Source organism: Equus przewalskii, chromosome 5, assembly GCF_037783145.1.
Source record: "Equus przewalskii isolate Varuska chromosome 5, EquPr2, whole genome shotgun sequence".
Taxonomy (NCBI): Eukaryota; Metazoa; Chordata; class Mammalia; order Perissodactyla; family Equidae; genus Equus; species Equus przewalskii.
Window position 1 is genome coordinate 1,839,956 of NC_091835.1, and position 25,946 is coordinate 1,865,901.

The window sequence follows — 25,946 nt, forward strand, 5'->3', positions numbered from 1 at the left end:
TTATTCTCTCACAGTTCTGGAGGTCAGAAGTCCAAAATCGGTCTGACTGGACCAAAATCAAGGTGTCAAAATGGCTGCATTCTTTATGGTGTCTCTAGAGAAGAATTAATTTCCTTACATTTTCCAGCTTCTCAAGACTTCTCGTGTTCTTCAGTTAATGGCTCCTTTCCTCCATCTTCAAAGCCAGCAATGAAGCATTTTCAAATCTCTGACTCTAACCTCCTCTTCTGTCTCCCTTCCACTGTCAAGGACCTTGTGATTACATTGGGCCAACCCAATAATCCAGGATAATCTCCTTATTTTAAAGTCAGCTGATTAGCAACTTTAATTCCATCTGCATCTGTAACTCCCTTTGCCATGGAACATAACAGAATCTCGGTTCTGGGGATTAGCATGTGGACATCTTTGGGGAGCCATCATTCTGCCTACCATCCTGTCTACAGTCATGGTTCTGGCCGCTAGCAGCCCTGGCTTGAATTTCTGCAGTCTCTTCTCTGGTCTCCATGCTTCCATTCCAGTCTTCTTCCCATCCATTTAGTACACTGCAGCCAGAATGATCTGACCTCATTATCCCCTACTCTCCAAACTTTTAGAATAACATCCAAATTCTTTTTATTTTTCCTTTTAAAAAGAGGATAGGCTTTTTTTTTTCCTTAAAAATTGGCAGTTGAGTTAACACCTGTTGTCAATCTTTTTTCTTTTTTTTTTCTTTCTCTCCCCAAAGTCCCCCAGTACATAGTTGTACATTCTAGTTGTGAGTGTCTCTGGTTGTGCTATGTGGGACACCACCTCTGCATGGCCTGATGAGCAGTGCCTTGTCCGCGCCCAGGATCTGAACCAGCAAAACCCTGGGCCACCAAAGCAGAGCGCGAACTTAATCACTCAGCCACGGGGCCAGCCCCAGCATCCAAATTCTTCAACATGAATTCCAAAGCTGTGCATATCTGGGCTTACTGAAGTTCCCAGTGTCCTCTCTCGTTACACTTCCTGCCCTTATACTTTCCACTCAACCATTATGGAATGACTTTCAGCTTCCTGAACGAGCCATACTCTTTCTTGATTTGCATACTGTTTCCTTTGCCCAGAATATGCTTCCCCCTTCTCTTGACTTAGTTAATTCTTCTTCATCCTTCAGATGCTTAGATATTTCCTCCAAAGATTTTTGTTTGACCACTTATAGAACACAGAGATAATCAAGGAAATTTAGGCGTTTCTCACATATGATCTTTAGAATCACGCACTTTCACATCAGAGTGCTTAACACACTCTAGTATATGTAAAAGGATCATCTTGTTTACTTGCCCGCATTCCCAACTTTATGGTAAACCCTACAAGGCATGGACTTTGTCCATTTTATTCAAGATTGGTTGCACCGTCACTCCCTGGACCAGTTCCTGGTGGATAATAGATACTGAGTAACTGTTTCTTGATTGAATGATAATCTAGGAGAAATAGAGTCAGCCCTGCCCCCTTCACCATCAATGTGGCCACCAACCTCTCAAACTGCAACCCTCTACATCTCCTCCAACCAGGGGAAATGTATTTTAACTGTTTGTACATGTTAACATTTTACTCAGGTCGGTCGCTGAGTGGTATCCAGCACTTGTCCTTGAGATCCACAATGATTACTCTATAATGGAAGCAGTAAGGATACAGATAGTCTGGGGACAATTGATGTGCCTCAGTAGCCCCTGGTTTAAAAGATGAAATCACTGCGAAGGGTTAAGAAAGACACCATGGCTAAGTTAAAGTTTCAATCCACTTATTTATTTATTTATTTATTTTGAGGAAGATTAGCCCTGAGCTAACATCTGCTGCCAATCCTCCTCTTTTTGCAGAGGAAGACTGGCCCTGAGCCAACATCTGTGCCCATCTTCCTCTACTTTATATTTGGGACACCTGCCGCATCATGGCTTGCCAAATGGTTCCATGTTTGCACCTGGGATCTGAACTTCCGAACCCCGGGCTGTCAAGGGGAGGGTGTGCACTTGACCGCTGAGCCACCAGGCCGGCCTCCTCAATCCACTTATTTATCTGCAAATATGGTCCCAATTGTGGACCTGAAGGTAACTCAGGGCAGAAGCTGAGCTCCACTGATGTGGGAATGTGTATGTGTGTGCAGAAGGGATTTTGGGAAGTGACTGAATAATGGAGTAAAGAAGTAGAGGAGACAATTCTAGGAGAAAACTAAATGAACTCACTCATAAATGAAACCTCTGGGTAAGCTTCAACATGTCAGCAGCAGCCATGTTATGATAGATAAAACAGACTTTTCTAACATTTCATTGAAGTATTATTTTATTGGACCTCAGATAAACACAATTAAATTCATACAAACTCTCAGTTCATTACATATCATTTCTAAATAGCTACCATCATTTCTAAAATAGGAATTAAAAACCATATTGCAGAACATTCTGCTCCTAATGTGCAAGTCAACATTTATTGGGTGCCTCCTGCATAGCAGGCACTGAGTTAGGACTGCAATGCGCTTGTGCAATTGTTGGCATCTTTGTTGGTAAACTATCAAAAATAGTTGGGCTGTTCAGTGTGGTTCAACAACATCATTCTTGAGTATATTTCGATAGTAACATAAATGTTAGTGTCAGGAGCCTTGTGGGAAAGTGTGAACTTTTGCCACAATTGAGATTCACATATATAATGACCTTTCCCATGGACAGCAGAACTGGCAGGACATAAAAGGACCTTTAGGGAAATTCATTATGCATTTAGAAGACTAGCAGAGTGGGCAGACTGGGCAACCGCAGTGCACATATTAAAGACAGCAATGATTCCAGGCACCATGTGAGGTTGTTTCTGCCTGACCACCCACCCACCTGGTCCTCTGTTCTGCTCTCTCTCCACCCATAAGGCTTCTCAGAAAGAAGAGAGCTGCCATTTTGGGCAAACAATCTGGCAGAGGAATCCCCTATGACAGAGCTGCTCATAAGGCATTTCCCTGCTGGCCAAGTGAGAAAAGCTCAGAGACTGGAGTCTGGCAGGGTCGGCACCCGGGCTGACAGCCGCCCTGGGCCTCATGGAGATCTGTGGTCTGAAGGCTGACAATGGAGTGGAAAGAAACCAAGCAGGAGGCCAAAGCTCAAAGAATCAAAAGGAAAGTGACAGAAAAGGACAACAGGGTAGTGTGATCACAGGTTGGGCAGCAACTGTGAGTGTGGGAACAAGAGTAACCTTCTTCCCTTCTTTTCCAAACTTGACTCCCACACACACAAACACACACTGGGCCAGAGACTTCTGATGGGAACGATTAGGAAGGGGCCAACAATAACAATAATAACCTATTACATCTATTGAATACTTAATATTGTCTCATTAACTCCTGACAATAACCAGAGAAGGTTGATACTACTGTGAGGCTCATTTTCTGATGAAACAAGTAAGGCTTAGAGGGTTAAGAAACTGCCTGAAGATCAAGCCTACCACAAACTCAGCAGAGACCCAGGGCACTGAGAAGCAGGGGTTGCCCTACAGTGTCTTCTCTTTCTGTCATATGTGGATAGTAACAATGAAAAAGGGAATAACCGGTGTTCTGTCTGCTGTGCGCTCCATGAGCAAGTCCAGTCACAAGCATCTGTGAGTGTGTGTATGTGTGTGTGCACACATGTGAAAAGAGAAGAGAAGAGAGAATGGAAAATGGATAGCCATTATGGCATTATCTCCGGGGAAAAAAACTTTAGCATATTTTTTCTTTGACATTCTAGCCATTCTAACTTTGGGATTTAAAAAACATGCTGCAGACATTCACAGGTATCTGTGTTTTGGAAAAAGAAAAAAACATTTGAGAGAGGTTCCTGTGAAACCTTGAGCCACAGTTACTGAGTGCATGTGATCTGTCAGTTCAAGACATGAATCACTCATGTTGTAGCACAAAACTCCTAATCTGGCTGGAGCTAATGAGCAGTCCTGTGCGGAGCCGCCTCCCGACCACCCCTGACGCGCGGTCTGAGGCGTCTTTGGCTAGAAGGTCAGTAACTGCTCCCGGCGACAGCCCAACCGCTGAGAGTGTCCCTGGCCTGGCCCTTAGAACGAAGGAGTCGGCTCCTTCCGGGGCCCTGCAAATACTACCCACATGTGAAAAAGTGACCTCGAGATCTAGAGGGTAGCCTGACTTCTCAGCATGCCTTTCACAGTTCCAAAAGTAGCCACAGGACCAGCTCACTCACCCCCGAAGCTGACTGAAGTCTCCTTCTTTGGGGCTGCCTGGGTCTTGCCTTTGAAGTTTAAACCTGGGAGCTGTTATCTGCCAGCTGAGATAAGCACTCCCAGGGCTTCCTTGGGCAGCCAGTCCTAACAAAGAAGGGATAAGACCGCAGAGTGCGCTTTGCCATCTACCAACTCACAGCGGAAAAGAGAGTAATCAGGGTTCTTTCCACAGGGTGCTCCAAGAGTGAATCCAATCAAATTAAAGGAAAGTCAAAGAGAAAAGATAAAATAGCTTCAAAAGAGAACTCACAGCTGTGGACTTGCCTGTCAATCAGCAGGAGCCACAAGCCAATCAGAGGTGAAGTAAAAAATTGTTCGACAGAAAATGCGTTAGAATCAGTTGCATTCCACCAGAATAGGAAAAAAGAAAAAGCTGCTCAACTGGAAAAAGGTGCAGAAAAAGCTGATAGTCAATCTATACATCTAAGTGTGTCAATAAAGGTTATACATGACCATCTCAATTGGCAGGATTTTTCTGTGTCCAGCCGTGATTTTGGCATCCTCATAGGATATTGTCCATGATCTCACAAAGCGAGTATAACCAAAAGAATGAACAAAACTCTTAAACAATAAGCACATTACCTAATTTGGTAGGCAAATTTTAATTTAGTAATTTGTATAACTTTTTTCCCCTTCACTGGTGTAGGTGTGTGCTTGCCCATCTTAAGAAGGTAATTAAATCCTTATGTTCCTAAATATAAGGAGTGCTTCTGCTCATTTAGAAAAATAGTGCCCAGCATGGAATTTGCCGGGCAATACAACATGGTCTTTTGTTCAAGAAAGCTCAGACTCAGTTAAGCAATGTAGCTGGGTAACCTGTGAGCAGGAGGGAAATGAAGGCTTGGAAAAGCCAGGGGTGGCTAGACCAGATGAAACTGATTAGCTTGCTGAAATGGGAAAATGATGAAGTTTGAGAAGTTTATCTGTCAGGAACCTGTGACCTACTTGCATACAGTGTCATTGGCAGGGAAATGATAACAGGAAGGACACATATTGAGGCCTTGACATACTTCCAAGAGGTCTATGGCCAAGTCTGCAGCTGATGGGGTGGATAGCCCTGTGAAGAAACTTTGCACTCTCTGGAACAGCATATCCCACCCGAGGGAACAACAGTAAAGATAGTGACAGTCAAGGACCAAAACAAAGCCCATGTCCATGTTTTCTGGCATTGTGGTAGGCAGAATCATGACCCTCCAAAGATGCCTACATCCTAATCTTCATATTCTGTGAATGTGTTAGCTTATGTAACATAAGGGATTTGGCAGATGTGATTAAATTATGGATCTTGAGATGGGGAGATTATCATGGATTATCTGTGTGGGACCAACATAATCACAATGGTCAGTAAAAGAGGGAACAGGAGTGTCAGAGTTAGAGAAGGTGACGTGATGACAGTACTACGTATTTCGCAATTCTGCATACCTGGAACATCAATAGAGCTGCTTTTGGTGGAGAGTAAGGAAGAAATGGGGGTAAAAGAGAATTCATCAGCCAACTAATCAATAAAGAATGATTATCTCTACTTTCTGCACCTGTTTCAAAAATTTTAAAAAGGAGTTATACAGTTTATCCACTATATTTTTAAATGAGCATTTAAACTTTTTCTTTGTAACAACAGATATAGGAAAGGACCTGACATCAAATTCGAAACCCAGAAGAAATTATGATTTATTCCAGCAAGCAGACTACCTGTGCAAAATTATCATATTTTATGGTTCAGCAGAGTTAATGACAATTCTGTCTACCATAAGAAACTGTCACTTAATTATGCTTTACTAGGATTTTGGCGCATCACTGTTGAGATGATCACCTTGCGCTCTACTCCCTCACCTTCTCTGCTTTCCCTTGTGGACAGGACATGCATCATTGACCATTGTGGAAAAGTAACAATGACTCAGTGAGAAAAATTGCTCCTTAGTCTCAATGTAATTTAGACTTTTAAAAAGGAGGTTGGGGGGCCGGCCCAGTGGCCTAGTGGTTAAGTTCGCACACTCTGCTTAAGTGGCCCAGGTTTGGTGGCCCAGGTTCACAGGTTTGGATCCTGGGCGCAGACGTAGCACCACTCGCCAAGTCATGTTGTAGCGGCATCCCACATACAACACAGGGGAAGATTGGCACAGATGTCAGCTCAGTGACAATCTTCCCCATAAAATTTGAAAAAAAGAGGCCAGGTTGACATTTGTGGTCTAAAACTGTCTAAGTCATGAATTAGCCTGATGACAAATAGGGAAAATCCTCCAAATTCACTCGTAGATAGGGGACCAGTAAAAAGAAAGAGTGAAGGAGAGAGGGAGAGAGGAAAGGAGGGAGGGAAGGAAGGAGAGTCAGAGAGAGAGTGAGAGGAAAGGAGGGAGAGAGGGAAAAAGAAATAGATCTCAAATCAAAAGTATTTTTTAAAAAAGCACAATAATCAGAAGAATAAAATATTTTACAGATCATATCTGAGTTGTAATTGTTAAATATAAAATGAATTTTATATTAAAGAATTAATATAATATTTAATATTAATAAATAAACGGTTATAAATTTGCAAATTTATAAAGTACAAGCAAATTAATAAACGATAATAATAAAATTAATGTAATATTTAACTAATAATTGTTAAATATATAACTAATTGTTAAATATAAAAGCTAAAAATTAATCTCAAATAAAACTAATATAAAACATTTTTTTGACCTACTGAAAATAAATGCACCTTCTAGATTTTGAAAATCTTTTTTTAAGGTAATAATTATATTTTGCAGGGAGAGGTGAGCCAGGTGAGATGCCAGCCATCTGAGTTCAGGAAAAACTAATTTGCTGTTTATCTTTGTGTAATTTAAATAAAAGTAGTCTTCATGTTTGTGTGTGTGTGTGTGATTGTGTCCTCTTAAGTTTGTTTTAATGCTAACTACAGAAGGGTATCTGTAAAGGAACTAGCATAAGATTTCCTAAAGAAAAGTCAATTTTATCCAAACATTACACAAGGGTTGTGGATGGAACCACAGTTGAAATTTTGGAAATATTTTCTTTTAATCTTAGGAGAAGATAGAATAGGCAATTTCCCTGAAAATGTGTGTAATTTGCAAATGCCTTAGCAGTAATTTGGAAACTTTAAATATAAAATGGATCCATGTGATGAATCAGCTGCCCAAGGAATGAACAAGGTGATATTGACAACTATTGCCTTTTTTTTCTTTTATTTTTTATAGCTGAAAAGTTGCTCTTCCATCCCTCAAAAAGTTAGCACATATTCTACCAAAGAAAGACTTAGAAAGTACAGAGAAAAGAAGATTCCTCTGTTTTAAAAAATTATTCCTGAGGCTGCACAAATAAATACCTCTAAGCAGAAAAAAAGAAATACAGCTTATTTTTGTTCCATGAATTTTCTAAGTAACTAAAACATAAAGTTTTATATCCTTCATTGGCATTGAAAATAGATCAATCCTGGGAGAGCCATGGGTATATTATGCTTAAGATTGAGGCCTTTTTACTCCCCGGTGGAATCACAATAATTTCTTCCAACTTTTCACAGAATATGATTGCTTTTTAGAAAAATAAATTCATTTCCCAACATAATCTGTTTTGGTTCTCTGGTGAAGATGATTCTCTTCAAATAAAGTGAATCAAATTGCTCATCAACTACGAAAAATACTCACAAAAACATTTTGACAAAAAAGAAGAGATGTTTCAAATATTACCAATCGCTCTCCTGCCCAGAGAAGGAACCTCAAGTGTGCTTAAGGAATAACTAAAAAAGAAAACCCTTTGAAATGTTTTTTATTATTTTCAAAACTAGATAATGGGCTGCTTTCTTCCTTTGTTTGGACCAGCATTCCAGCTGAGTATCCTTTCCTACCATATGGGTTCCATTTCTTCACAGCCAAATTCAACCTCAGCCGTTCCTAACCTCTTTCAATGGGGATCAACACATGATGGTGCTATATATATGCTGGAATTATGTTCTAGAATGTAACCAAATGACCTCAATAGCTCACTTGAATCAGTGTTTCTTTTGCATTTGGGGCTCTTACCTTTTTCGTGATAGTAAACCGCTATATTTCAATTTGAATAAATGTATTCTATCTAAGTAATGCCCAATGAATTAAAGAAAAATCTCAGAAAATTGTAGTGTACTGTATAGTCAAAATAATGTGAAAATGAGCTTTAATTATTTTTTTCAGGTGATTATGTGCTTTGGTAAGACAACTGATTTTAACAATTGTGCATGTGTATAATTTTGATGGGGTTCAAGGCAGGTTACTGCAAAATATGCCACTTTGGCATAGTGATTGTTTGGAATTAAAGTTACTTAAGAAATAACCACTGCAAGAGGAACACTCTGACCCTCCTCTCTGTCCCCTGAAAGAGGAGATAAATCCCCCATGTGAAAGATACCCTTCCACACCAAGAGGTGGGGAGACATCCTTATCATCAGAGATATGGAATTCAGGGCTGGCCAAGAGGGCTGTGTAAACAGACTCTGCTTAATTTCTTCACTATTTAGTACCCAACCCTAAGTTTCTTTGTCTTGTGAGTTCTTCACAAATGTATTATCTCTTTATCTAAAAGGTATAAAAGTTGCCTGCTTTGGTCACTTCTTTGGGTCTCATAATCTTATGGAGCTCCTGTACGTACAAAATTAAATTTGATTTTCTCCTGTTAATCTGTCTCACGTTAATTTAATTCTTAGAACAGCCAGAAAAATTTGGAAGGGTAGAGGAAAAGTTTTTGCTCCCCAAAAGTTTAAATGATACAAATATTTTACTAGTTTACAACTTTGTGCTGTTAACATCTGTTGACAGATCAGAACAGGGAAATGTTTAGGATCCACTACATGAAAGATGTCATCTCTTGCTTTCCATTCACATTGATCAACTGAATTCAAAATATAATAAGCATAGGAGAGCAAAGCGTTATTTAGAAAACATAAAAACATATGTAATTGTTATGTGAACCAGTATTTCATAAGATAGGAAGCATCCTTATTCTTTCTCATTGTCCCTTTAAATCTACTGTGTAGAATGGTGCTTTCTACTTATACCTAGGTAATTAAACTTTAAGTTATGCAACATAGTCTCATTTGGTAAACGAGTTTCCAATCTCAAAATATAACCAAATCAAACTTCAGTTTTGTTTTAAAGTTTGAGTTTCTCTCTCTTCTACAGCTTGTCTCCCTTGCAGGCTGAATTCTATTTCCATGTCCAGTTTCTTTGCCACAGAGAAACTCAGAATGAGCCACATTACTGATTTTTACACATTTAAAGACCATGGTCATTCCTTTTTTTGTCTTCTATTTTTCCCAAGAAAAGTTCTAAGCTCTTGCAACTATTTCCTTCAAAGAAGGCTGCCAGATCTTTCAAGTGCTGGGCCTACTTTTCTTCATTTGTTCCAGGTGCTGTTGATCTTTTTAAAATCTATCGTCCAGCATTCAATGTAATTACGTCAGATGAAGATGTATCCAGAGCGAGCGCTAAGCATTCCCACCAATATCCATTAACTCAATGCTATCTAGGCAAATCCTTGTCCTCCTCATTGATTCTCCCAAGCATCCTAAAGATGACAAACTTGTCAGATGTTCTTATAACTCTTCGCTGTTCTCCATTATTTATGGTCCCTTTTTACCTGTTCTATAAATAACACAATAGCCATAACCAGACTTGCCTGATGATTATAATCTGCCTTTAAAACTGTGTATACATTTTTAATAAAATAAGATAAAATTTAGTTCACGTGGGGAGAATAAAGGAGGGGCGTGATGATGAGAAGACTTGGAGGCAGAGGGAAGATACACGTGCATGAAATTTCTTCCTATCACCTCTGCACAGCACTGAACTTCTAGCTGACTTCCTAGCTCTCCTCATTGTCTCATTCCTGCCTTGGTCACATCTCTCAGCGTTAGTGACTGAGGTCTGCCACCTGCAAGCTCACCTCTGTCCAGTTCTTATTAAGGCTGGTGTCAGCCTCAGAATGTCTAGAATTGCTCAAACTGACAACTGTTTTGAACTGTGTCTAGACACCCTGTTTGTCAGTGAGTTTTAGTGGGAATCCTGTTTTCCAATCAGGATCACCAGGTCGAAGCTGTGTTACTGATTCACTCCAGTTCTTTCCTGTGCTTGGCCTTTACCTTCAGCCTCTGGCTTGAGCTGTGAAAAATTTTCTAGCACTGTTGGAATAAGATGCTGCTCCTGTACCCTTACGGGTTGGCCGAGATCTAGCTCCAAATCAGATGGACTGTGTGGGCTGTTGAGGAAGCCCTCCCCTAACCATAGCTATCGCCAATTTTGTCAGGTAGATATCACTAGCTCCAAAACATGTGACTTAACATAACACGTTCGTTTAGCTCGCAATTCTGGGTTTAAGCAATTTAGGCCGGGCTCAGCTAGGCAGGGGTTTAGTTTTCAGCTGCTCACACGTCTACAATGACCTGCAGTTCAGGTTCTGGAGAGGGCGTACCTAAATTCTCCTCCAGCAGGTTGACCTGGGCTTGTTCTAATGGAGGAGACAGGAATTGAAGGGAGCTAAGAGAATTCGAGAACTTTGAGGACTAGACTCGCTACTGACACACCATCACCTCGGCAACAGTCTTTTTAGCAAAACAAGGCAGCTCAGATCAAGGGGTAGGGAAATAGATGGTACCCATTCATGAGAGAAGTTACAAAGCTTCATTGAAAATTATGTGGCTATACGGAGGGTTGGAAAGTTGGAGAATTTTTTATAATCGATATTGCTTCTCAGAAACATGGATTCCCACTCATCATGGACTGTTTTGGATACTAGTATTGGTGGGATCCCACCTAATTTCACCGTGCCATTTTGGATACCATATTTGGACTTGTTTCTTCTACTTCTTAGGAGAAGGGATGGAAAAAAGCTGCATGAGCACTGATTAGTCTAGTTTTTATACTTCTAATCCAACTCACTCCTGCATTTATTATTTTCCCTAATGAACTTTTCCTTTCACAGTGCTGCTGGCTAACTGTCAAGCTATAATTAAGCACGTTTATATTGATATTTAGAGGGTTTCTTTTTTCTCCTTTGGAACTCCACCTTAGAGAAATTGGATCAAAAGTGCTTATAAAAAACTGAATCAGTCAAGACAACTATTTACCCGAATTTGAGACGTTGAGTAATTAAAATCGTAGTCCTAGGCCCCATCTAAAGCATTCTGACATTCTGCTCCCCCTACACTAATATCATTTCTGAGGTATATATGGAAGCTGTCACATCTAAATATTAAAGATCAAGGTGAGGAATCAATAGTGGTTTCCTATCTTTGGAATAGATAGAAAAAAATCCAAATTTCCCTAAGGACATAGAATAAGATTCATCATGGAAATAAAACAAAAAGATTGTTATATATCTATAGTGTTAATTGGTGTGCCATCAATAACCTAAATAAACTATCACAGACTTACTGAGTGCCTTAACATACTTGAGCAAATCTAAATATCAAAATAAATTAGAATTAACTAATTCAAAATAAGTTAACCATTGTACTATATTAATAGCTATCATTTTTGAGCAACACTTTGAGCATTCCTGTAATTTTTCTCATTTAATCTTTACAACCTCATGAAGTAGGTATTATTATAGACAATTTATAGTTTAGGAGACTGAGTGTACAATAACTCAAGTAATTTGCACAAAAGCTATCGAGTGGTTCATCTGAGATTTGAGGTCCAGGTCACCTACGTTCTCATTGTATTATAATGCTGAACTCACATGAACTGCTTTAAAAAAAAGTCTTAGGGCCTGGTCCAGTGGCATAGTGGTTAAGTTTGTGTGCTCCACTTCAGTGTCCGGGGGTTCACAAATTTGGATCCCAGGTGTGGACCTACACACTGCTCATCAGGCCATGCTATGGCTGCATCCCACATACAAAAATAGAAGAAAACTGGTATGGATTTTAGCTCAGGGAGAATCCTCATCAAGCAAAAAGAGAAAGATTGGCAATAGATGCTAGCTCAGGGCCAATCTTCCTTAGCAAAAAAAAAAAAAAGAGAGAGAGAGACAGAGTCTTAATTAAAGATATATTAATAAGTGGGATTGCCTTTAGTTACAATGGAAAGAACTTCTCTTGTTTTGAAATCTGTACACTTCTGTGTCCATTAAATTCAAATCCTACTTTTTCTAAGAAGCATTTCTGACATAGTCAGAGAGATGTTCAGCCATAAATATCAGTGATTTCTCTCTTCGCTGGGCTTCTAACTTCCAATACTTATTTTTCTGATACTTCCAATATTGATTCTATTCTGGCTGTGTCAAAGTTCCTAGTAGATGCTAAAGTTTTTGGAAAGTGGGGAGCTTGCGTGGAGACCAGCCTTACATGTCAGAGAAAGCAGTACGTTTATACAGTGTGTATATACATGTTAAAAATAGATACGTACATATACACACGTATATGAGTTAAGAATGAAATTTTCATTCTTGATTCGCATTAGTTTCAGTCAATCTAGGATGAGCAAATTTCTAGTGCTTTTTCTAACTGAATAAGGCCTTTAGTAAGTAACTTAAAAAAATAAGTGTATATACTAAGAAAATCATGGTCATTTAGAAATCAACAGAAATAGATCTCAGTTTCTTAGGAAAAATATCAGTTATCCAGAGATTTGTTCTTACATTTTAAAAGCCCACCAATTCTGAAGAGCAATGATGAAAGTGAATTTAACCTAGAAACAAGCCCTGGGCTAAAATAGCGCATCATATGAAATTCTTTTAATTAACACACTAAAATACTGTATAAGCTGGTAGTAGTAAGTACAGGTGGTGACATTTCAGGGATAAATGCTAATCTAAGGGATTAATTAGCATTTATTCGAGCACATAATAATGGAATTTTAAAGGAAAATGGACCCACTGGGCTTGTTTACTCACTTTTTAACATACAGAGGGCATTTTAATTAACTCCATTGCTTTTAATGCATTTCCCATGTGCTACAGAAAACATTCTAGGGCCTGAACATAAGATATGATAAACCAATGAATTTTCACTTTGGAGAGTTACCCATTTGCTTCTTCCTTCTGAGATTTGCATTCAGGCCTATCTTCTCTCTACTTTTGCCCACATCCCTGTTCAATCTTCAGTTCTTATGTCATTATTTCCACTTATTTTTTCCCCTAATTTTTGCAAAAATGGAAGGTTTCCATTTTCCATCATCCTTGCTGTTTCTGGGTAATTTCCGAGAAAAGCAAAGGAAATGCAGATTTTATGACCTGTCAACAAAATGGAAGTTTTTTCTTAATAGTTTCTCTATTGGTATTGATTTATTGTGTCAGTATAGAAAATAATGCACTGTGGTTGTTTTTAGAAAAATATTGACGGTTGAATCGCACATCAAAAACTCTATGAATCTTAGTTATTGTTAGCTTTTTTTGCAAATGGAAACAAACTTCGCAATCCCTAATCATTACCTCTGACAGTGAAATCTATTTAATTTAAGCCTTCATCTAAAAATTATTGAGAGATAATTATGATACACTAATAATCAGTTAATTATTTAATTGATTTCTATATAAATAAAAATATTTTATTTATTTTAAATAATAAATTTGAATAATGTTGCTATTAAATAATGTTGCAGAAATTCTAAGCATGAAATAAAGAAAGAAACTTTAATGGAAATGACAGAGAAATTTGATTCAATAATATGAAAAACAAAACTATATGAAAAAATGATTAAAAAATTAAACTAGAAATCATGATTTGCCATATATATAGTAAGTTAAAGGTTTATAATGTAATATGTAAACAATTCTAAAAATTAATATTATAAAGATCAATATAAGATAAAAAATGTGTAAAGGAACATTTTCTAATCATATTTATCTTGATAAATTTATATTTATCCCAACTACTTCTTGTGTTTCTATTTGTATTTTTATCTAAGATTGCTGTGTTTTTAGAGGGAATGCATCAAAATGAGAAGAATGATGCCATCTTGACAAGAAGAAATTCAATGGGCTAATAAACATGAAATATTCAAACACACTACAATAAAATAAATAAAAATTAAAATGATGATTCACTAGTTTTTTTCCATGAGATTAGTAATGCTTAAAAAAAATAGATAATGAGCAGATCAAGGAAAGAGATTTTCACATACAGTATGATTTAGAATGAAAATCGGCATAACCTTTGACCATTAAAAATAACACAGAGGCCAGCCCCGTGGCTGAGTGGTTAAGTTTGCACACTCTGCTTCAGGTGCCCAGGGTTTCACTGATTTGGATTCTGGGTGGGGACATGGCACCTCTCCTCAGGCCATGCTGAGGCGGTGTCCCACTTAGCAGAACTAGAAGGACCCACAACTAGAATATACAACTATGTACTGGGAGGCTTTGGGGAGAAGAAGAAGAAGAAAAAAACAAGAAGATTGGTAACAGATGTTAGCTCAGGTGCCAATCTTAAAAAATAAATAAATAAATTCAACAGAGAATGAGAGAGAGGATGTGATTAACCATTTTGCATAATATGAAACTTGTAAAAACTTACACAATTCAAACATGCGTATGGACACATACTCACATCAATATGTGATTCAAATATCTGCTACCTGAATGTCACACAGTTCTCTAAGGTAATCTTTTTTTTTTTTTTAATTTAAATAAACTTACTGAAGCCCACCCCAATTATTTGGGTAGTCAAGTTCTTTACCCAATACTTCTAGGATTATCAAGAAGTTGACATTTTTATCCTCATTCTACAGGCTTCTTGATTCCTATTATGGTCTTACATCCTGAGATGGTTCATTTCTATAACCCATGCTGCCAGAAAACAACTTATAGCTATTGCATATTCTCCAAGACTTTTGCTTGGGAATTTCTAAAGAAGATGACAGTATGGCGCACAACAGGCAACAGATTAATATTTAATGATACACATACCAATTCTAAACCCCTAGGTCATCTATGCCACAGGACATTTCTTATCTGTTCTGTCCTTTTCTCTGCCAGGCTTCTCTCTTTAGGAACTACTTTCTGTAACTCACTGTTCTGTCAGTTCCTGATCTCTAAACTGCTGCTCGCCAGAGAAAGACCCAAAATCTTAATATTCCTCTACTATATAAGGCAAATCAATTTAACTTTTTTGTAATAGGCCTCTCATTTCAGACTATATCTAAATGCCTGAAACTTTCCCATTAAAAAGCATTCCATCAAGATTTTACGTAATAAAAGGGTCATTCTCTAAAAGAAAATTCTGCTGAATTTCCGGAGAATCCAACGCAAATACAGTCAGCTATTAAAAGCAGCTTTTAATCCTCCCTATTAAGGTAGATATAGATAGTCACTGAAATATATAAATAACTGTGTGTGGCCATGTGTTTGTGTGTGTCTGTATGTGTGTGTAGTTTGAAAGGGTACACATCAAAATGTCTATGAAACTTATCTCTGGTAGTGGAGTTGGGTATTTGGGGGAACCGTTGGTGTAGTGTTCAATTTTTAAGGGTTTGCATGTACCTACATGTAATATCACATAATGCAGTATTGTTTTAATAATCAAAAGCATTGGGTAATCTTTAAGTTAAAATATAGTCAATTGAAAGATGAGTTGGGGAAATCTTAGACAAACTAAAAGAGGATCATTCAGACTTTTGAAGATGTGTATTTCCAAAGGCAAAAGAGAATTCATTGAGTCCATCATCCATGTTTGATTTCCCACGCTGACCACCAAAAAGGAAATGACCTAGGCCCTGGAGAGTTGCTTTCTTCTGTATAAATGGAGAAGTCAGTGGCCTCGCTCTCCCTTAGGATTTAACTTTTCTCTCCTTTAGGAAACGCTGAAGCGTGCTGGGAGAGCTGTGGAGCATCACTGTCCAGTATGGCAGTCAACTGTACCCCGGAGCTATTGAGCACGTCAATGAGGCTAGGGCAACTGGGACACTGAATTTTTAGTTTCATTTAACTTTAACTAATTTAATTTTAGTTTTAAAACTGGTACTCAATTCAGTTATTGGAAAACTGGGGATTTTTGGAAAAATTTGAGTATGTGAATCAAACTTTTAAACTTGTACATTTTATGAAATCTAAACGCAGATCAAATATTTCCAATGAAAATTTAGTATCTAAATTGAGATGTAAGTGTAAAACACATTCCATATTTCATAGATGTCGTGTAACAAAAAGAATGTAAAATTTCCCATCGATAATTTTTATACTGATTATGTGGTAAAAGTACAATGCAATCATGCATTGCTTAATGACAGGAATACGTTCTGAGAAGTGCGTCGTTAGGCAATTTTGTCATTGTGTGACCATCAAAGAGTGTACACACACAAACCTAGACAGTATAACCTACTACACACCTAGGCTATATGGTATTAATCTCGTGGGACCACCATTCTATATGTGGTCCGTCGTTGACTGAAGTGTCTTTATGAGGAGCATGATTATATTTTATATGTGTTGGGCTAAGTAAAATACACTACATTATTTATATTAATTTCCCCTCTTTCTTTTTACTTCTTTTAAGGTGGCTACTAGGAAATTTAAAATTACATGTGTTGCTCACAGATACTTCGAATGAATAGAACTGCATTAGAGGATGAAACACTCTTAGTGCTGAAACCACGTGCTGGTAGAGAGCACTTAGCCTGCAGACTCATGTTGTTTGTCCACACAATGTTTTAAAAATTTTTTAATTAGTTAGTAGTATTATGTATATAATACATATACATATATTTATATACATTACATACTTTTATAAACATATACTTTATGTGTTTATATACATACATATTTACAGTGTATATATACATTATATACATTATTTATAATACATACATATAATTTTTGAAAAATCTTGATATCTGACTTGTCTTGAAAAATTGGAAAATTTCACAAAACTGCATTCACGAATTCATTTTTGTATGACAAGAATTCGCTGGAACTGACAGTGGCTACCCACTTTAGCTAGCTCAGAGATCTTCATTCTGCACAGCTCAGCTGCCAATAAAAAATAAAGTCACTCTTCCAGAACTCTGAAGACATTTGAGTTTAAAATCCTGGAGGCACATGAGAGGATGAGGTAAAAGAGATAGAGATTTAACCCATTAAATTTGTCTAGCAAATGTTCTCTACATTGGGTAGTTTCCCTTTTCCTAGCTACAAAAATTGATCAACATTTTACAAGGTGAAAATCCTGTTGAATACTTTAACAGTTACTCATGAATCAGGTCACAAAACCAGAAGGAAGCAATGTCTTGCATGGTGGGACAGAGAATCCCGGTTACATTCAATGCAGAGTCTGTTCCCTTCCATCCTAGGAGCCCCCGGGTCCTCTCTGCACTATTGGCCTCAATGACAGGCTTTAATTAGCACAGATTTTTCATGTTCATGGATAGATTAGAAATTTGGAAGTACTTAATGAAAAAGGTCTGTTACCTTGACCACTCTGAAATTGCAGTTAGAGGACATTTGCTTGCTCCCAAGGCTGACTGCATACAAATATATGAATATTAACACTATGCATACAAAAATGAAGTTTTAGCCTTTTTACTGAAGGAATATTCATTTTGATTCACTGGTAATACCCCTGAAAAATGTGAGTGGCATCTTTGTGTAATATCTATGAATTAAATATAAGCAGGTTTTTTGGCACCCGTTTAGGCCTCATGGCTTTCCTTTTACATGTTGAATTAAAGAAAATGAGGTGAAAAAAAATCCTATTCACCTTCTATTGCAGCTCGCTTCCCATATGCAGCTTACAGTCTAATAGGGTACTGAGATTAATAGATAGACAGATAGATGCTCACACACATGCCTGCATAACACATATATACATAAGTAAAAAAGTAGAATATTTACAAATTTTTACAAGTACAATGAAGAAAAATGAGCTGAGGTAGAAAATGATACTAGAGGTTGAAGGGGTGGTCAGAAAAGACCTCCTTGAAGAGGTAACATTTGAGGTAAGACCTGAACAAAGAGAAGTAGAGAGTTATGCGAAGAGCAGAAGAATGCTCCATGCAGCGGAAGAGCATGTGCAAAGCTCTGAAGCTGGTATGTTTGTTTCCAAAGAAGGCCGGTTGTGCCATGGCAAACTCTGACCTGGCCGTCCAGTGTGGACTGTGGAGCAGATCTGACTGGGCGCCATCATTCTGAGTCTGGCGTGGCACTTTCTTAACAGAGGCAGGGGGACACCAGCATCCCGGATGTGGTCTCCACATGATCAGCATAAACCCCGTGGCCCTCCGGCGCTCTCTTAAACTAACAAGCCCAGATGGAACTGCAGTGCTAGGGGCTTTGCTTTCCTCAGATGGACTCAAAATGATCTTTTTGGCTTTAAAAGACCTATTCGTTTTCCCCTCATCCAACCTCCTCACCCAGTGCCAAAATTCTATGCTAAACTGGGCTCCTTGCTGGGCAGTAAAACTTGTCCACTCTGTGCCCATTCTTTGGTCTCTTAGCCTTAACGTTTTCTTTAATAGTTGACTAGAAAGAGTTTGATAGAAAGCAGTGTAGATGAATCAGGGAGGTAGAAGTCCAAGAACATAGGCAAGGAAACAAGTTTGGATTTCAGTTTAAATGTAAAGTCAGATTATTGAAGGGTATTAAGGAGGGAATATGACAAATCCTGTTTATATTTTAAGATGTTTATTCTCACCATTAGGCAAAAAAATGTTTGAAAATGGATAAGCATGGGAACACAGAGACTTTAGGGAGTGAGGTGTATGTGGGTATAGGAGTGAGTGTGCATTGAATGGATCAACATGTTGAACTAATAGAATCGTGCTAACAATAAATGTTGGCAATTTCAAAAATTGATGAGAAGAAAAATCAATATTTATTGAGTACAAGCTACTTTATATGTTTCCTACATCGAATTCTTACACAAGTTTATGAGTATGTTATTGAGCTCAGTTTACAGTCGAGGAAATGCAGAGTCAGACAGGTTGCCTAAAGTCACACAGCAGGGCCCTGAGATCCAAACCAGACTGTAGGGTTACTGAGCTTCCACCCTCAGATGCTGTATATAAGTTTAATTAGGTAACAGGCATTGCTGAGAACCTGCTGTTTGCAAAGTTATGCATTGTTACTCAATAAAAGGACAAATGAAGGCAACAAAAATCTCAACGAGTCTTTGCTTACTGTTATGTAATAAAAACATGAACAAGATTTGTTTTTTCTGTAAAAATATAAGAATATAAAATTATAACTCAAATGTCTCAAGTGTTTAATTTCTCTTATTGTCAATGGGACTTTTAAAAGGTATATATCGGTTTTATATCTCAAAGATAGCTTTAAAATTCTACATAAAGTTAATGAAGAAAGTGTAGAGTAGAAAAAATAATTTTCCTTCTACCCTTCTAGGTTCTGGCTCAGACCCCTCTGTAATAAAATGCAGATTAACAGGAGGAAAACAAGCAGAAGTAGTAATGTGTATACCTCCTGTATACATGGGAGATACCCAGGAAAACTGAAATGGCTCTCAGAAATGGCCCAAGCTGTTACCTTAAGTACCATCTCCAGCTAAAGACAAAAGAAGAGCCTTGGGTGGACTGGGGAAGCCAGTTGTGGGAGGTAACCAGGAAAAGTGGAGTAGAAAGTGTATGATTGTTATGCAGGCTTACATCCTTGCCTTCCCCACTGATAAAAGTTTCTAGAGATTGTCATCCTTCCCTTCCTGGTACAGAGGGGGTGACCTCCTTACAAATGGAGATTTCTCTTATACAAGTAAATTTCTCTTACAAAAGGGTAGCTTCTACTCAGTTTTCAGAACTTCTCTGTTTCTGCTGTTTCTTAAAAATAAGAGTTCAAAATAATCCCTATGCCAAAAAGCCATATTTTGGCATGTCATATTTTGCTCCTCTTCAGAAGCCACCTTAAATCAAGCATGTGTCTCCTTTAAAAATCCCTAGCTGGCTGGTTCAGGGCTCTTCAAAGATGGAAATGAGTAGAAGATAGTGGAGGAAATCAAGCCATGATCCAATAAAATGCCACTGATTTCTGAGCAGCTCTGCTAAAGCTCTTTCTGTTGGGCGGACTAACCATCAGGGGTACAGTCAGGAAGACGGATTGCTCTCCTCACAGTTACAGAAGCAAGTTACCTTTCAGTCTTGATCAGGAGCACTCAATTCCAGGTACCCAGCCCCTGGTTCCCTTCCTAAGCCTCCCAACAGTGTGGGATGTGAGTGAGGAAGGTTAATTCATTTTGTGTCCTAACCATACTCAGGTAGCACTTCTTTTATTCCACGTCTTTGTTTTTCACTTGCTTGTTTGATTTTCTAGTTAAGAACCAAAATTTTGATATTTGTGTTGTTAAAAAAAGAAATAACAAGCCAAAATGGCCCCTGTGACAGCAAACCAAGATTTAGTTGCAGCTTTAGTCCCTCCCAGCAATGTGCCCTTTAAACAGTCAATCTGGAATTTCCTGAGTCCCACTACGGAGGCAATCTGCATGATCAAACCCATGCCAGTCCCTTTCCCCCTAAAAAACATGTCCTGGCCCAAAATAACCCTTTCTTTTCTTTTCCCAATAACTTCCTTGCCCCACCCTCCTTCCCATAAAAGCCTTCTGCATGCACAGGCCCTCTGGGTACTCTTCTGTGAGATGAGATGCTTCCCCGATTCATGAATTGCCTAATAAAGCCGATTAGATCTTCAAACTTACTCGGATGAATTTTGTTTTTTAACACTATCCTTTTGGTTCAAGTTAGCCATTTAACAAGGCAGATTATTCTCAGCACTAGAACGGAGAAACAAGCCCCTTTTGCCTTCTAAGATGTTGCACTGGGGCACACAATTGCCTGTGCTCTGGGCAATTAGCTACAAAAGTATCACTGTCTCTAATAGCACCTTGGAGTACCCAAATCCACCTGCTGGAAAACAAAAACGCTTTCAGTTACACTGGGTTTGGTCCTCATTTCCCTGCTTCCTGCCCCTGCTTCATACCCCATTCTGGGAAGATAGCCCCAGTGGAAATGTTTTCTTTCTGCCTCAACCCCTCACTTCCATGACATTAATTAAATGATGTCATGCTTTATTTTATCTGATTTCGAAGCAATTCATCACCCTTTTGCTGGTTGTATTAGTCCAAGCGATCAGCATATTAATTCATTTGTGAGAATAAGCTCAAGGGTAATCACAGTGAGGAGGGTTAATGCCTAGAAGTGTTAATGTCTGTAATCAGAAGTATTTTCTCAGTACGGAACAATTGTTAGACAATTACTGTTGGATATGATTGCCCTGGTAGAGAACAGACGTGGTATCAAGAGGGAAATAGCAAAAGCTTGTTTTGCAAGTATTGCATTATCAGCAAGTTCTCTCTTCCCCCCCAAACAATCTTTTCTACAATGTTCGGTTCGTGTATAGCCATCCCAGTACTTCCTCTCTACAGTGTTGAATAAGTAAAAAAGTTGTATTTGTTATGTAAAAGCATCACAGGAGACAGCTTGGCACTTCCTGAAAGTCTGACTCTTTTCTTATTCTTTATCTGCTGGTGCTTTGATTTCTTTCTGCATAAAATTACCAACTTAATAGCTTCCTTTTATTTTCCAATATGCCCCAGAGTCTCCGTTACCTAATTTTTCCCTGTAGTGAGAAGATTCTTAAGTCTGACTGAATATCAAGACCCAAACATTTTTAACAGAGAGCAGTCCCTCTCGATTAGCAAGTTGCAGTGAATTGGATAAACACACTGGGAGAAGTTGATTATTGATTATCACTCATTACTCTGCCAGAGTGATTTGGAATGTGAATTTGAATTTAATCTCCATTACTTTTCGTTCCTTTTTTCACTCAAAGCTTTATGAGATAATTAAAAATGGGCATACAGTCATAGTTTCCTCTTTACATGGTATGGCTTTCCTGGACCTCTTTTAGGCATGAATGGGGTTGTATCTAATGGCAAGGAATAGAAAAAGTAGCTCAAATAGTCCTTAGCAATAACACATGAAGAAGATATATAACCCTGTGTAGCTGACACACATCCCAAAGTAGAGGAGGTTTAAATATGTTTACGTCAGGACTCTGGCTTCATTTACTGCAGTTCTTGGGACCCCACACTCCTTTCTATGTTGGTTTTGAGCTTAGACTGCTACCTATGTGTCTCAAATGGCCATAACATCCCCAGTCCTCAGTCCTTACATCTGCATGAAGCCTATACCCGTGCTTCAGCAAGCATCAAACAGAACTTCTGGGCTCCTCTCTGCTGAACCAACAGGATGAAATGCTGCTCCCTGAACTGATAACTGAGGCCAGGAGAATGCCGTGCAGTGACTGGTTTTGGTTTAGGACAAGCATGCAACCAAAGTCTATCACTGAGGCAAGGACAATGAGAGTAACAGGAAGACATTACGGAATCAGGACCTACTGCTGGGATTTGGGCCATTCACCCCCAAGCTGCTTGACTTCCAGACCACAGAGAGAGCAGGGGTGAACACAGGTTTCTATGTACAAATACTTTGATCATTTTGACCAAAGTGGTAGAGAAATGCTTGTAAACTTAATAAAATCAGAGATTGAATTGCAAATTTCCATCTTTGAATTTCTGTTTGCCTGAACCCAAAAGTGGTTGAGTCACACTTGAGCCAGGAAAACAGAAACCATTCTATGTATTACGAGAATGAGAAGTTTTAAAATAGGAGTAGAGGCTTTTACTACTGTGGGAAGGCTAGAGGTGAAGGTCGGGGAAGCTGCCATAGATCACCTCAAACTGCCACTGACTAAGTGCCGTAAGTAACTCAAAGGAAGTTTTGAAAGCATTTAATTGTTTCTCAAAGGTGTTTTTCAGTTACACTAACAGATGGAATCACCAACCATCTGAACTGGTCCAAACCCCACGACAAGAGTGATGCCCGTGTAGATGGGCCGAGAAGTGCCCAAGAGGTACCTTTTCTTCATTTTAATGTTAAGATCTCTGCCCCAAGAGGAACTTGGGCCTTATTACAATAATGTGCAATGTATGTGGAAGTATGTTATTAAACTGTGCCTGTGCAAGTGAATACTCACCTCTCCCTTTTGAATATTCACTCCCCATCTGAAATAAAAGGCACCTGCTTTCCCTTGCCCAGGGAGCCACAGCTTTGGAAATAATTCCCTGTCATGTCCTTATTTGCTGTAAATAGATTGTACTGTGTATGACAACTACTTCTGGCGAAGGCTTTGATTTCAACTCACCAAGAAGCAAACGCACTTTGGTTTGATAAAATTTGGTTTCCACAAAGGCGCTTCTGTCCCTCTGAGGTTCTGGTCCTCCTGCCACCTGGTTTCCAATGTATGGAGCAGTGGGCGGGAGCTAACCCATTCATGCTACGGGGGTTGGGGTATTGAACCTCACAAGGGCTCTCTTCTTGGTGTTTGTGCTGCTGACTTGATGTCGCTGCCCCATTGGGAGACCCAGCGGCTACACTGAGCATCTTCTCAGAGGATCTCTCTATAGAAGTAAGTGGAACCAACACCATGACACAGCTATAAGAGTTATTTCTGTAAATTGTCTCACAAAGTCTGCTTAAACTTGACTTAAGGAATTAAGGGATTACATGGCTTGGCCATTGGAGAAGCCCAATGCTTTGGGTCTGGTGGAATGGGAGTGATCGAACCCTTGACTTGTCTTTTCTGAAGGTTCAAGTCCTGGAGTGATGAGCTGTGGGTTTGAGTCCTTTCTGGAGTCACTGAGTCTGTCTTGTGTGTGTTTGAGGCCCTTCTGGAGTTTCTGAGTTTGTGTCTTTTGGTTGGGGACGCCCGACATTGATCTTGTTATCTACAGTCCCTCTGCCATTCTGGCTGTCTGGACTCGTAGGTCTCTTTCTTTTCCTTGCCTTTGTTATTGGTGGTCCCTGGGTGAAACCCAGCATGCATCAGTTTTATTTTCCCCTTCACTCTCTGCTAAAGGATTTCCACTGGTCTCCCTTTCCCTCTCACAACACTTCCTCAGGTCTCAGTGGGGTACTTTTGTCTCCTTAGTCATCCACTTGCAAGATTTGGCGAACAAAAGGGAGGAACCTCTACCTAAGCCTTTTCCCCAGTCAACAGAAAAATCTCACAACTGAGCTCTTTCTTTTCCTAAAGCAAGAAATTCAGTCTGAAATCTTATGCCTTAGGCCTCTCCTGACACTCTGCCCAGTCTACTTCTTTGGGACTGCCTGATGGAGCAAGAATTTGAGAGGCTTTCCTTATAGATGGCTCTCAACCCCTGGTACTTGACCTTCTAGATTTGTTTGAATGCCTAAACAGCAGCTTTTACTTGGCTTGGGGCTGTTTTCAGGCTACTAGGGTGCTAAATTTCCTCTGGGCAAAATCTCATGGTATCTGCATTACCACTAACCATTATAAGTTGCCCCTGGGTGGTTGGAAATGGACCATAGAAAAGACACTAGAACATGAGGTGGGGGAAGCTCCACCCCAAAAGAGAGCCTGTTAGGATGCATCTCTCAGAACTGGAAGGCTTTTGAGTATTCCTCATTAACCCAAGAGCAGATGATCTTCTTTGTAACGCAGCCTGACCACCCTGCTACACGTCCCCTTTTCCATCTCTGATTTATACAATCGGAAGGCACACACTAAATGACTGAGGGCTGACCCAGAGGAACTCATACACCTAACAAATGGAATCCTCTCCATACACAATCCAACCTGGACAGAATCAAAGCCTGTTAATTACCCTCCTTGCAGCCGAGGAAAAGTCAGTTGTTCTGTTAAAAGCCAAGGAAGAAGCAGCTAATGAATATGTCCCTGGGTCAGAAATTTGCAGGCCCAGTGAACAGGCTGTGCCCGGGACTGACTCTAGGAATCCCAATGACCTTGATGACCAAGAGAAGCTAGGAGAATTTCGGGGTCTGCTTTTGAAAGCCACACAAATGGTAAGCCAGCCACCCATTAACTGGTCTGAATTGAGAGAGGTCCAACAAGGCTCTAAGGAAAACTGCTCCACCTTTTTACTGAGGCTGCAGGACTGTCTCAGGCAATATACAAACTGGGACCCTGAGGCCCAGGGTAGTACAGTGGTTCTTAACACCTATTTCATATCTCAAAGTTCTCCAGACTTCCGCAGGAAGCTCGAAAAGTTGGCTATAGGTCCTGATACTAGTTCTGCTCTGTTACTAGAGGCTGCCTGTAGAGTATTCAACAACCAGGATGTAACTGAGGATGAAAGAGAAGACAAGAAGATGAAAAGGCAAGCTGCCCTGTTCACTGTGGCCCTCCAGACTGCTCAAGGTAACCCAAGGGAGAAGAAGAAGATGCCATGGGTGAGTCCTCCACTGAGGGACCAGAAGGCTACCAACAAAGTTGGAGGATAATCAGTATGTGTATTGCAAACAGGAAGGGCACTGGCAGAGGGATTGAACCATCCCCAGAGAGGAAAAGGATAGAAGAGGACTGAGCCATGGCAACTTCCCTTGACTGCAGATGAAATGTGATGGGGCTGTGGGGGTACCCAGTTGGCTCAAGGCAACCAAATCCTCATCTCATCTGAGGAGCCTCAGGTGGCCTGGCAATGGGAGGAGAGCATGTTGAATTCTTGCTCAATATTGGAGCCATAATTTTGGTGTTGAACACCCAAAAGGGAAATCTTTCTAGAAAAAAAAAGTGTTACATAAAAGGAGTATCAGGAAAAGGAGAGACCCAAAGGTTTCTGGAGCCCCTGAGCTGTGACATGGGATCCAAAATGCTGGAGCATTCTTTGCTGCATGTATCAGAATGACCCGTTCCCCTGCTAGGGAGGGACATACTGTCTAAGTTTGGGGCCTCAATAAACTGGGAACAAGATAAAATAGAGATCCAAGTCCCTAAAAGTCAGG

The 25,946-nt window shown here is 39.4% G+C and overlaps 1 long non-coding RNA gene across 1 annotated transcript in view; it reads left to right on the plus strand.

The window, feature by feature from the left end:
- LOC139083448 (uncharacterized) overlaps window positions 1-25,394 on the plus strand; it is an 81,979-nt gene extending 56,585 nt beyond the window's left edge. The window contains exon 4 of the long non-coding RNA XR_011540156.1: window positions 25,252-25,394. This is a non-coding gene — a long non-coding RNA (uncharacterized lncRNA). The remainder of the gene's footprint in view (window positions 1-25,251) is intronic.
- The last annotated feature ends 552 nt before the right edge of the window (window positions 25,395-25,946 follow it).